Below are 11638 nucleotides of genomic sequence, written 5' to 3'. Positions count from 1 at the left end.
GGTACGCAGGCCTCTCACTGCTGTGGCCTCTCCCGTTGCGGAGCACAGGCTCCGGACGCGCAGGCTCGGCGGCCACGGCTCACGGGCCCAGCCGCTCCGCGGTGTGTGGGATCTTCCCAGACCGGGGCACGAACCCGCGTCCCCTGCATCAGCAGGCGGACTCTCAACCACCGCGCCACCAGGGAACTCCAAGCCAACGGTATTTTTAAAGGTAACATATTATCCTTAAAAGTCATACATTAGCCAAATGTTTACATTCTAACCCCCAGTATCCCAGAATATGACCTTATTTGGAGACAGGGTCTTTACAGAGGCAATCAAGTTCAAATGAGGTCACTGCGGGGGGAGCCGTAATCCATTATGACTGGTATCCTTATAAGAGGAGAAATCTGAACACAGAAACATGCATGGAGGGAAGATGATATGAGCAGACCTAGGAAGAAGATGGTCGTCTACAAGCCAAGGAGAGAGGTCTGGAAGAGATCCTTCCCTCACAGCTCTCAGAAGGAGCCCACCCTGCCAACCTTGATTTTGGATTCCTAGTCTCCAGAACTGTGCGACAGTTCATTTCTGTTGTTTAAGCCACGCAGTCTGTGGTACTTTGTTACGGTAGCCATAGCAAACTAAAAGAGATTTTGGCATTAGTTTTCTAGGGCTGCATAAAAAAATGCCATAGACTGGGTGGCTGAAACAACGGAAATGTACTGTCTCACAGTTCCGGAGACTAGGAGTCCAAAATCAAGATGTCAGCAGGCTGGTTTCTTCCAAGGGCTTAGAGGGAAGGATCTACTCCAGGTTTCTCTCCTTGGCCTACAGATGGTTGTGTTCATGTTCAAATGGTGTTCTCCCTGCGTCTACACGTCTTACCCCTTTGTACGTTATGAAATAAGGAGTGCTGTTTCATTTTCTCTCTCTCCTTAGGCACACGTCTAACGCAATATGAGGCCTTCTCAGGTTTGCCTCTCTGCACTTTCACAATCTTTCATTTATTATGCAAAGTTTACAACATCATTTTTACTCCCTCTTGCCCTGGCTCAGTTTCTTCGCTTCTCTCCTTATTCACTTCTGAAGCCGGCCCCAGGCCTCTTTCATCCAATTCTTTCTCCCCAAGTCCCATCTCCACCTCCTATGCATTGGTTTTCTATTGCTGTATAACAAAATACCACCAACTTAGTGCCTTAACATTCATTTGTTAGCTCACAGTTCTACAGATCAGAAGTCTCAGAGAGGTCCTCTGCTTAGGGTCTCACCAGGCTGAAATCAAGGTATTAGCCAGACTGGGGTCTTATCTGGAGACTCTGGAAAGAATCTACTTCCAAGATTTTCCAGTTGTTGGCAGATTCCAGTTTTTTCAGCTGTGGGACCAAAGCCACCATTTTTTTTTTTTTGCTGCTTGTCATCTGGGGATTTGCTCTCAGCTCCTAGAGGCCTCTCCCAGGCCCTTTCCGTATGGCCTTCTCCAACTTTAAAGCCAGCAACAGAATTTCTCTCTTGCGTCCAATCCTGTTCACACTTTGAATTTATGTGATGACCCTTCTGCCACCAGCTGATGAAAACTCTCTGCTTCTGAAAAACTCATGTGAGTGGGTTATGTCCTTTCAGATAATTTCCCTATTTCAAGGTCAACTGATTAGTAACCTTAATCACATCTACAAAATCCCTTTTACCATGTAATCATGGGAGTAATACTAGGGGGTAAAGATCATGGGAGCACCTCAGAATTTTCCTACCACACCCTGCTATTCAGTCTAAGGAGAAACAGTGGATAAGAGACAAATAAAACTTAATGATTTCATCCACTGGTCAGCAACGGGCGCATTCCAAAGTAAGGTGGCATTTGAAATCTAAGGACGAAGTTAGAAAAAAAGTATTCATATGTGAGGAAGGCCATATTCTTTGATCCAACTTATCTATCAATCACAATTTTAAGAGTAGCTATCATTTATCAAGGGCCTTCTGTGGGTCAGTCACTTTTGAAGGCGGCAGTGCATTGATGGCATTATTTTGAGTGTTAACAATGATTCTCCAAATGGGGTTGCACCAAGGAGGAAACTGGGACACTGAGTTTGATAACGTGCACAGGTGCTAGTGACAGAGCCAAAATTCAAACCCATGTGTGAACAGTGCAAGTCCTGTGTTCTTTCTAGAACCACATGCTTCCCTCTTGCCAGGAAAGCCCACAGATCATGTGTGAGATTATCTATGTACGGGATAGCATTGTAAATCCAGCCTGCCTAATACGGTGATTCAGAGCATTTTCTTGTAAAATTAAGGTGATTCCATAGAAGCCACCATGAAACAGGCACCCCAGAATCTGGAATTGGGGATATTATATCTTCTTATGAAAGTATGCTGAAGTGAAGAGGGCTGATGATGGTAAAAAATGAGATTCAGAGCAGCATTCTGGGCCAATCTATCTCCCTTTCCCTGGGGGAAGAATGATCTAGTTTTTAGACAGAAAAGGCTTTGGAAAACAGAAATGTCATTAAGTAAGCTATACTAAGCCTTGACAGCAATGTTCTCTTTGATGTCCAATTCTCTTACATGAACTCTGATTTATCATCTGGTGTGTATCCTTCAATAAGCTGTCTTGTCTAGAAAATTAAACTTAATTCTAATATAAGATGCTTTCTCCCTTCTTTCATCTCTTCTTTGTTAAGTCAGTCAATAAACATTTAGTGAGCACCAACTATGCTCTAGAAATTTGTTAGGCATAAAAGATAGGACATTATCTCTGTCCTCCAAGAGCTTCCAGTAATTCAAACAATTGCTGTTCCTACTTTTCACCAGGTGACATGAAAAGCAAGAAAATAAGGTGAAGCTGACGAGTGGTGGCATTCTGAAAGACAGATGGAACCAGTGGAACTGGGCAGGCAAAGAGTGTCTTTGGGAATTATTTCCAAGGTCTAATCCAGTGCTGTCCAATAGAACTTCCTATGATGAAAGAAATGTTCTAGACCTGCACTGCCCAAGATGGGAAACAGCAGCCACATATGGCTCTTGAGCACTTAAAATGTGATTAGTGTGACTGAGGAACTGAATTTTAAATTTTACTTAATTTTAATTACTTTAAAGATAGTTCCATGTAGCCAGTGGACAGTGGAGAAGACATATACATATCTGAAGCTCTTCATTCTATCAGCTGTTTTGAAACCTTTACTACTCTCTTACTTCTTGGCTTCTGAATGTATTTTATCCAATATCTGAGTTATTTCCGCATGTAAATTAATCTTCTGAGATTAGTTTCTGGTATCAATGTAAACATACTGCAAACCAAACAATTTTTCGAGGTGCAATCACAAAGCAAAACAATATATTTTTAAACAAGCTGAAAGAGGTTATCAGCCGAGGAAGCATACCAAGGAATGGAAAATAATTAGTTGGACAACATTATTTTAATCCCATGTCTGGGTGTTCTAAGCAGACTCATCTCCTGTCATTTGGAGAAAGTTGCCAACATTTGCCCTTCTGTCCTGTGAGGAAACACGCCAAATATGCTTTCATTTCATCCTGTTTAGACAGTTGTCTTAGTGCCCTTTTCTTGATGTTATTAACAGATTTCTACTGAGATGCCAGCTGCGATGAGAAGTGTCTGTCACTTGTACGTTGCTTCAAGCCTGGCTCACTTACATGGCTTGGCAATCAGATTCTTAATGACTTTAAGCTGTTCCATTCCTACAATAAACTCTATGGAACTTCAGTCTGACCATTTTTTCGGACAAGTTTACCTCTTCTGTTCTTAGCCTCTGCCATGCCTGCCACGCCACTCTTAATAGGCTATGGAAGTTTGATGGGTTTTTGACCATTCTGCCTCTCTCTGGGCGTTCTGATGCCAAAGATATCAGACATACGTTTCCATTTCTTTCAGCCAGTAGCTTGTCTTTGCCAGCTGCTTTATTAAACGGGTGTACATCGTTGGGAAGGAGCCCTCAGATTGTCTGGCATGATAAGAGGGACTATATATTGAGGCTGTTGTGCAGATGCCAGCCACCGTCCTCTCAAATTCAGCAACCTAATAAGAATGTGTCCTTTGGGTATGGCGATAACGCCAGCACACAGCACCTTCTCCCTCAGGGTCAAAGGAACAATGGCTGAGCCTATCGAGGATTTTTGAAAGGGCTGTGGGCTCTCCAACGCCATTTTCAAGAAACTTACTTTTTAGAAATACTCATGGAACATGGAATTTTAGAAAATACTAAATATAGGAATGGGCAATGAACATAAGGATATATATCTCCTAGGACCTAGCTGTACCATTTTCAGGCGTCGATCATGCAGAAATAGTTACCTGTGGGCCCAAAGAGGCACATTCAATAAAGACAAATGTCAACATGTGAGATTTGCAAAAGAATTAAAACCATCTCAATGTTCATTGATAGGGAGATTGATTAATTATAGGACATCCCTATAATGGAATCATTTGCAATCATTTGAAAGGATGGCACAGATTTCTAAGTGCTGATGTTGAATTATATTTAAGATGAATCAAGGGGGAAAAAGCAAGGTGCACAACAGTATGTTTAGTTTGCTTGTATTTGTGTTCTCAAAAGGCTCATTTATACCACGAAAACCCCAGATACCCACATAAGTGCCTGTGTATACAAACAAAAATTTGGAGACTATGAAAAAGTGGTTATTTGAAGGAGACTGATTTGTTGTATTCTGTATTCCATCTGTATTGTGATTTTTTTGAAACCAGGACCATGTGTTAATCTTTCCGGTAAAAAATTACTTAACAGAAGCATAATGAGAATCATCTCTAAGCCCACTACTCAGAAAATGTGTTAACATTTTGGAGTATATTCTTCTAGGCTTTTCTTTAGCTCATATATGGCATATGTCAGATAATGTAGTACAGCCATTTTGTCATTTGTTTTTTTCCCAAATAAAAATCTCTCATGTTAATAGAATACCTCTATCTTTTGTTTTAATAAACTTTGTTGACAGTAAAACACAAACCACAATAAAAAGCACCCATTTTAAGTGCGTCACGTTTTGACAAACAGCTGCATAGAACTGCTCCTTACTAAACAGTGATTAGTCATAGAGACTAATTCAGGGATAGGTTAATGAACCAAGTCAGTCCAAATGGGGCCATTCCTGGAATTTCTGGTGGAAATACCATACTTTATTGCCAATTCCACACAGTTGGATGTTTAGGATGTTTCAAATGTTGAACTGTTATAAATAAGGCTGAGATAAATGAATATTTTTTTAGCCAAGTCATTGCACACATCCTTAATTACAGTATTTTCTTAGTATAAGATCCTAGAAGTAGAAATTCTGTGGGGAAGAATATAAATGATATAGCTAGATTCCCCTCAAAAGCGAGTATGCCAGCTTATACTCCCCACTCTTCAACTGTCTCTTTTTCTTTACCCCTATCTATTATTTTTCCCACCTTGGGAAATGCAACCAGATACATATTTGAGCACAGCTTACTAGCTGACCAAGTAGATTCGGGAGGTTGGAATGCATTTGAAGAAACTATGATTTCACAGAAGGGAGGATGCTTGTACAAAGCAAGGGTGGATGGCTTCCACCTCTGGGCTCAAACGATTTTTGTTTGTGCTGCTTGAGGTTTGCTTCCCTCATTTGTGGGATTGGTCCTTTCTTCTCTCCTAGGTGAGTGGTGCTCAGCTGTCACCTCCTCAGTGAGGTTTCTCTGCCCAGCCAGGTATATCTGTATCCCCTATACCTCTTCCTTGCTTTTTTTTCTCCATAACACTTCTCCCCTCTGACTTACCAATTACGTTTGTCTTATTTATTCTGTCTCCCCATGCTAAAATATAAGCTTCATCAGAGCATGCATCAACGTTTTGCTAACTGTTGTATGTGTACTGAGCACAGACTAGGCCCCCGATAATTTGCTGAATGAATGAGAGAGTCATACATAACAGCACAGGAAGCACTTTGACACACAGGCTATCGCTTGATCATCACAACATCCTGAGAGATGAAAACGGCTGGTTCCATCCCTCATCTTCCAAACAAGGAAACTGGGTCTTCAAAGGACCAAGTGATTTGTCCAAGGTCAGGCATACCTCTACTGACTCCAAGTCCAGCTTTCTTTCCACCTTACTCATCACCTCTCCAAGCACACGGTTACAGGCTCTACCTTTCTTCAAGGAAACTGTCATATTCTCTCATTAATGGGAAAATAGTGCAGGTTACAACAGCTGGGCCAGGGACTTGGTGGAATAAAGGGGTGAGAGTCAGGAGACCCGAATTCTAATGCTGTCTCGGCCTCTGAATCACACATGAAGCATCAGTAAATGTTCTTGCTGTCTGTGGGCCTCATTTTCATCCTTTATCAAATGAGGAGGCCAGACCGTATGGTCAGAGGCCTCTTCTAGCTTTACTATTCAATGACCCTAAAGGGAAATCTCCACCATGGATCAATAGATATTGTCCATCAGTGGAGGCCAACCCTCCTGCATTTAAATTCATGAACCCAAATTGTCTCCAATCCATCTTTGGCTCTATAAAGACCCCAGTGCAAGAAAGTGGGTCATCACCTACATGCTTGCTTATCACAAGAGAAGGTATCAGGATGAGATGCCAGCTAAACTGATGGCAGAAAATTCCATTCCTGGAATGGGGAATCCCAAGCTTTAGTAAGTTCTAACATTCTTTCCTGGGTACTTGATTTGAGTGTGTAAGCATTTTTCCTATTAGGATGCTTGTAGTCACAAGAGATGGAAAACTGACGTTAACCAACGTATACAAAAAATGGGAGTTTATTGGCTCACAATCCTGAAAATTTCAGCGGGATGTTAATCTCTGACTGGGACTGGATCAGGGGCTGAAGCAAAGTCATCAGCTCTCTGTCTCTCAGCTCTGCATCCCTCTCTGTTGACAAAGTGGGTGCCCAGTTGCTCCTGATTTATATGTTATCCTCTCAGCTCACCTAAATCTTCCCAGGATTCCCATCAGAAGTATCAGGGGTGCTTCTAATTGGCCTGAGTCAGAAGCCTCATCCCTCTGAGATAGTCTATGTGGAGTGGGAGATGGAAGACACAGACTGGCAAGGCCTGAATCCTGCATCCACCCCTGGACCACAGTGCTTGGTCTTCTCTCATCCAGACCACATGAACTGAGAGAGGGAAAGGGGAGCTTCTCTCCTTGAAAACAAAGGTACTTACACTTAGAAGAAAGGGGGTGTGGACTTGGCAGGAAAAAAGAACAAAAGCTCACTGTCTTTTTGCCAATCCTACTTTTCCTTCCTTCTACCTCTTCAAACAGCTGCAGGACATGGATTTTGTTCTTGTGGTAGTTGTTGAGGAATTAGAGCATTTTAAAGTTCACTGGGTTGTGAACTACTGAGGGAGGAAAGGGAATTCCCTCACTCCCCACATAAGGTCCCTGGATATACACAGGGCTGTTCAAACAGCACAGCCTGTTGTCACTGCTTTAGAGAAACAGCCAGAAATGCTTGCCTTGGAACTGCCCAGGCTTGCTGGAAACATGGCAGGATGCAATGGACAGAAATGTGTCTCAGCAAGATATTGGAGGGGTCAGACTGCTGACAGCCCTTGTGTGCAGGCCCAAGGAATGAGGCTCAACAGATCCTGCCAGCACCCTGGGAGGTGGAAGGCTTACCAATTATAATCTGGAATCTTTAGAAGAGCCAGTTATTCAGGGCCTACACATCTGAGAGGAAGAAATTTCCTGTGTCCTTGTTTCCCCTTCAAAGGACACAAAACCACTATCTTTCTACTAACTAATCTACCTCCCCCTGCCACCAAAATCCAAAGACAACTTTAAGCATTTTAGAAAATATGTCCTATTCTGTCTTAGGGAGAAAGGACTGACTGTGGAAGAGTGTGGTAGTCACAGAAGATTGACTGATTGGGCCTTCTCCAGTCCTTTACCCAACCATGCATATTCTCAACGGCCACCGCACAGTACGCAGGCCCCAGGCCCTGTGTCAGGCACTGGGAATGCAGAGATGAAAGACTTAATTCTTGTCTCCTAGGTGTTCACGGTCTCTGATTAGGGTCTTCGTAGACTAAAGCTTAAGAAACTATGGGAATTGAGATTAGGAGTTAGTGAACTACAGCTCATGGGCCAAATCTAGCCCACCATTTACTTTGATCAATAAAGTTTCACTGGAACATGGACTAGCTCATTTGTGTAGGTTTTCTTGCTTCAACGGCAGGCTTGAGCAGCCTAAAATATTTACAGACTGTATCTTCAGAGAAAGTTTTCCAAGCCCTGACACAGACCACAGCAGCTGTCCCAGATACGATGGTGGTGGTGGTATCTGGAGAGGTAGCCGGAGGAAGGCAACACCCAAGGTGAGACAAGAGGGACACAGAGGAGTTAACCAAACAAGGCTGAGAAGTCAGGGGAGGCCAAGGCAGAAGGACTCCTTGTGCCAAGACGGGGAGATAAGAGAGCACGGTGAGTCCTGGGACAGCTGGGGTGTATGGAGCCGCAAAAATGGCCAGACCAGAGAAGTACGCTGTAGCCACACTGTGATTCCTCAGAAGTCAAGAGGGGTCTTGGAAGTTTTAAGCAGGGCAGGGGCTGATCAGGTTGGCGGTTTTGGAAGCTCACTCTGACGTAGTGTAGCAGACGGGTTAAAACAGGACTGCTGGGCTTCCCTGGTGGCGCAGTGGTTGAGAGTCCGCCTGCCGATGCAGGGGACACGGGTTCGTGCCCCGGTCCGGGAAGATCCCACATGCCGCGGAGCGGCTGGGCCCGTGAGCCATGGCCGCTGAGCCTGCGCGTCCGGAGCCTGTGCTCCGCAACGGGAGAGGCCACAACAGAGAGAGGCCCGCGTACCGCCAAAACAAACAAACAAACAAACAAACAAAAACAGGACTGCTTTCTTCCCTCCATTCTCCCCTCCCCCACCTCTCGAAATATTCAGCCCCTTGGAAGCAAGTTGGTATAAACGTCTAAAACCATGTAGTCTTTGCCCCGTTGGCCCTGGATACCCCTGTGACCTCATGGCCCCTCTGTTCTGTTCGGACCCCTGGTCCTTCCCACTCGGGCTGCCTCTCCTGCACTGTGACGTAGGAAGCAGGAGGCTTAAGAGGCCATTTTCCCACTTGGCACGTTGCAGCGACCTCAGACTCCAGACAGAGATTTGAGCGGCAGTAACTGGATAAACAGTTAATTGAATCGTAACAGAAGAACTGAGCCCAGTGTGAGGAATCTCATTGGCCTTTCCTTACAGTGACTTTCCTTGCTATACACTGTGATGTAGCAAGGCCACTGGGGATGCAGAGAAACACGAGAGATTGATTTTGGCTGGCAAGAAGGTCAGACTGCAAGAAGCAATTTTAATAGTCATTCTATGAAAGAGTCATTCTATGAAAGAGTCATGGGGAAAAAAACAAAACAGAACAGAGTTGGGTGGGGGAAGTCCAAGGGAGGCAGAAGGGAAAGAATATGTTTCCTATTTATTTCTCAAAGTAAGATATACCTTTACAAGATAATTTATAGCTATCTCCTAATTTCAATTTGAAATATAATTCCTTAATATACTTTGGGCTTTATTTCCTCTTGTTTAAAAAAGAAAACCCCAAAACATTCTTGCTAGAGGCATATTTTCACTCCCTTTACTTGTAAAGTTACTAAATTTTAAATTTACTAAAAAATTTCCAAACTTAAATTCATGAAAATTCCTTCTTTGAGACTTTCAAAATCTTTATCTCCCCAGAGAGAGACCTCAAAAACCTCAAGTTCTAATTCCACGCAGGCCTTTGCAGCAAAGCCTGGTGCAGACAGGTACATAGAACCTTTCTGTCTCTCCTTCTCTCCCTCTTAGGTATGAGCTGCCTTACATCAAGCTCTCTCGTTCTGATAATCCCTGTCCAGTGTTCAGTAATAATCAAGGTACTAGCCAATATGGGTATGAACCCTCTCCTGAAGATAGAAGATGGCCCAGTTTCCAAGAAATGGTTTATCCAGAGGGGATGGAATCACAGTCGGCTGCAGACCTGGCTGACTCTTGAGGCCAAGATTTGTTATTCACTAAGCCTGTTTTCATAGCACTGCTGGGAGTACCAGTGCCCTAGCAGAGACCAGGAGAAGGAAGGTATTTCTAGATAGTTCTCAGTTATATACGCTCAGGTGTTGGCAAGCAATGGTGGGAATAAACACACAACAGATCAGCAAATGTACTTCAGAGATGATTCTAGAATAACTACCCAGCAGTTCTGGCCTTGCCATTTAGACTTCACTTAAGGAACTTGCATTTCCTGCACTATTTTATTCATTAAGCCACTGGAAATGTAGGGAAGCAATTCAGGTAGCAACAAAATGGTCCAGAGAAAATTTATGCAGATGTAAACCAATTTCAGCCCTTGACTGAGGCGCCTTGTGTGTCCCTTCTCCCTCCACCTTCCTCCTTCTGCTCCCCTTTCTCTGCACTGCATGGGGGGCAGGCGGGCTCTCAGGAGAGGTCTAGTAAGTACCTTGCTGTTTGCTATGGAATGAAATAAAGCCTTCATTGTTGAACAGAATTAATAACTCTGGTTCTAAAGTGACACGTGCAGACGAGCAACTCCCCATTACCTTGAGTACAATCTTGGTGAACCCCGAGCAAGTGATTTCTTCTCTCTGAGCCTTATTTTTATCACCTATAGCATGATGAGGACGGTGGCCCTAACTTCACAGAGTTGTTGAGATGATTCCATCAGATAAGACACAAGAAGGGTTCAGCCCTGTGCCTGGGTATTGTAATTCTATTCTGAAAATCAACTTACTTGCATACAACAATACTCACTGTAAGGTGAGCATGTCTACAGACCTGTGGGCACTGTTTCTGCCACCAGCATCACCAAGTTGCTGCATCCATCCCTCCATTAAATGTATGCAGACCACCTCTCAAGCCTAACTCATGGCGAATGGCAGCAGATGGGAGGCAAACATGAATGGTTGGTAGGCTGGGAATGGAAAGGAAAAGAAGTAGACTGTGGCCCGAGTAAATATTATTCAGTAAATATTTACTCAACTCATACCACACTCCAAGTATAATAATAGTGTGTATAAAGTCACAGAGGACACAGATATGATCACTGCCCCCAAGGACAGAACTCATAATTAGGATTTAGGATAGATTTAAAAGTGTAGTCAGGATATGCTAGTCTAGAAAGAAAAGCCAGGAAAAAACCAGGATGAAGCAGAAAGAGGTGCAGGCATATACATTATATACAGTTAGACATCAGGCCTGGCTTTTAAACTGTCCCGCCTGGAATGTCCTCTCTGTGATCTCTGCGTGGTGAAATACCACCCAATAATCACCTCCAATGCCACATCCTCTGAGAAGTCTTTCAGCATCATTGAAGGCAGACAGAAAGGATCTCTCTCTCCCCTAAGTTAATACACTGTCAGTATAGGATTCCTATGGCACTGACTATAAACTGCTTTGATTATTTAGATCGGCTGTCTATGCTGATCAAATTTCACTTTAAAATGTTTGTCATGACTCACTGATTCTTGAGTCATGGCAGCTGCACAGTTGAACCAAAGAATCACAGACAGTATTCACCTACCCAGGCTACCACGTGCTTACAAACACAGCTGTATATAAATAATGAAATCAGTAACTATTTACCTTTTCTTCCCAACACATTACTGCTACATGATTTTAATGGAGACCCAACAAGGGAACTTCAGCAGG

This window comes from Lipotes vexillifer, unplaced genomic scaffold (assembly GCF_000442215.2).
Source record: "Lipotes vexillifer unplaced genomic scaffold, Lipotes_vexillifer_v1.1 scaffold239, whole genome shotgun sequence".
Taxonomy (NCBI): domain Eukaryota; kingdom Metazoa; phylum Chordata; class Mammalia; order Artiodactyla; family Lipotidae; genus Lipotes; species Lipotes vexillifer.
Note: the sequence above shows the minus strand (reverse complement) of the source record.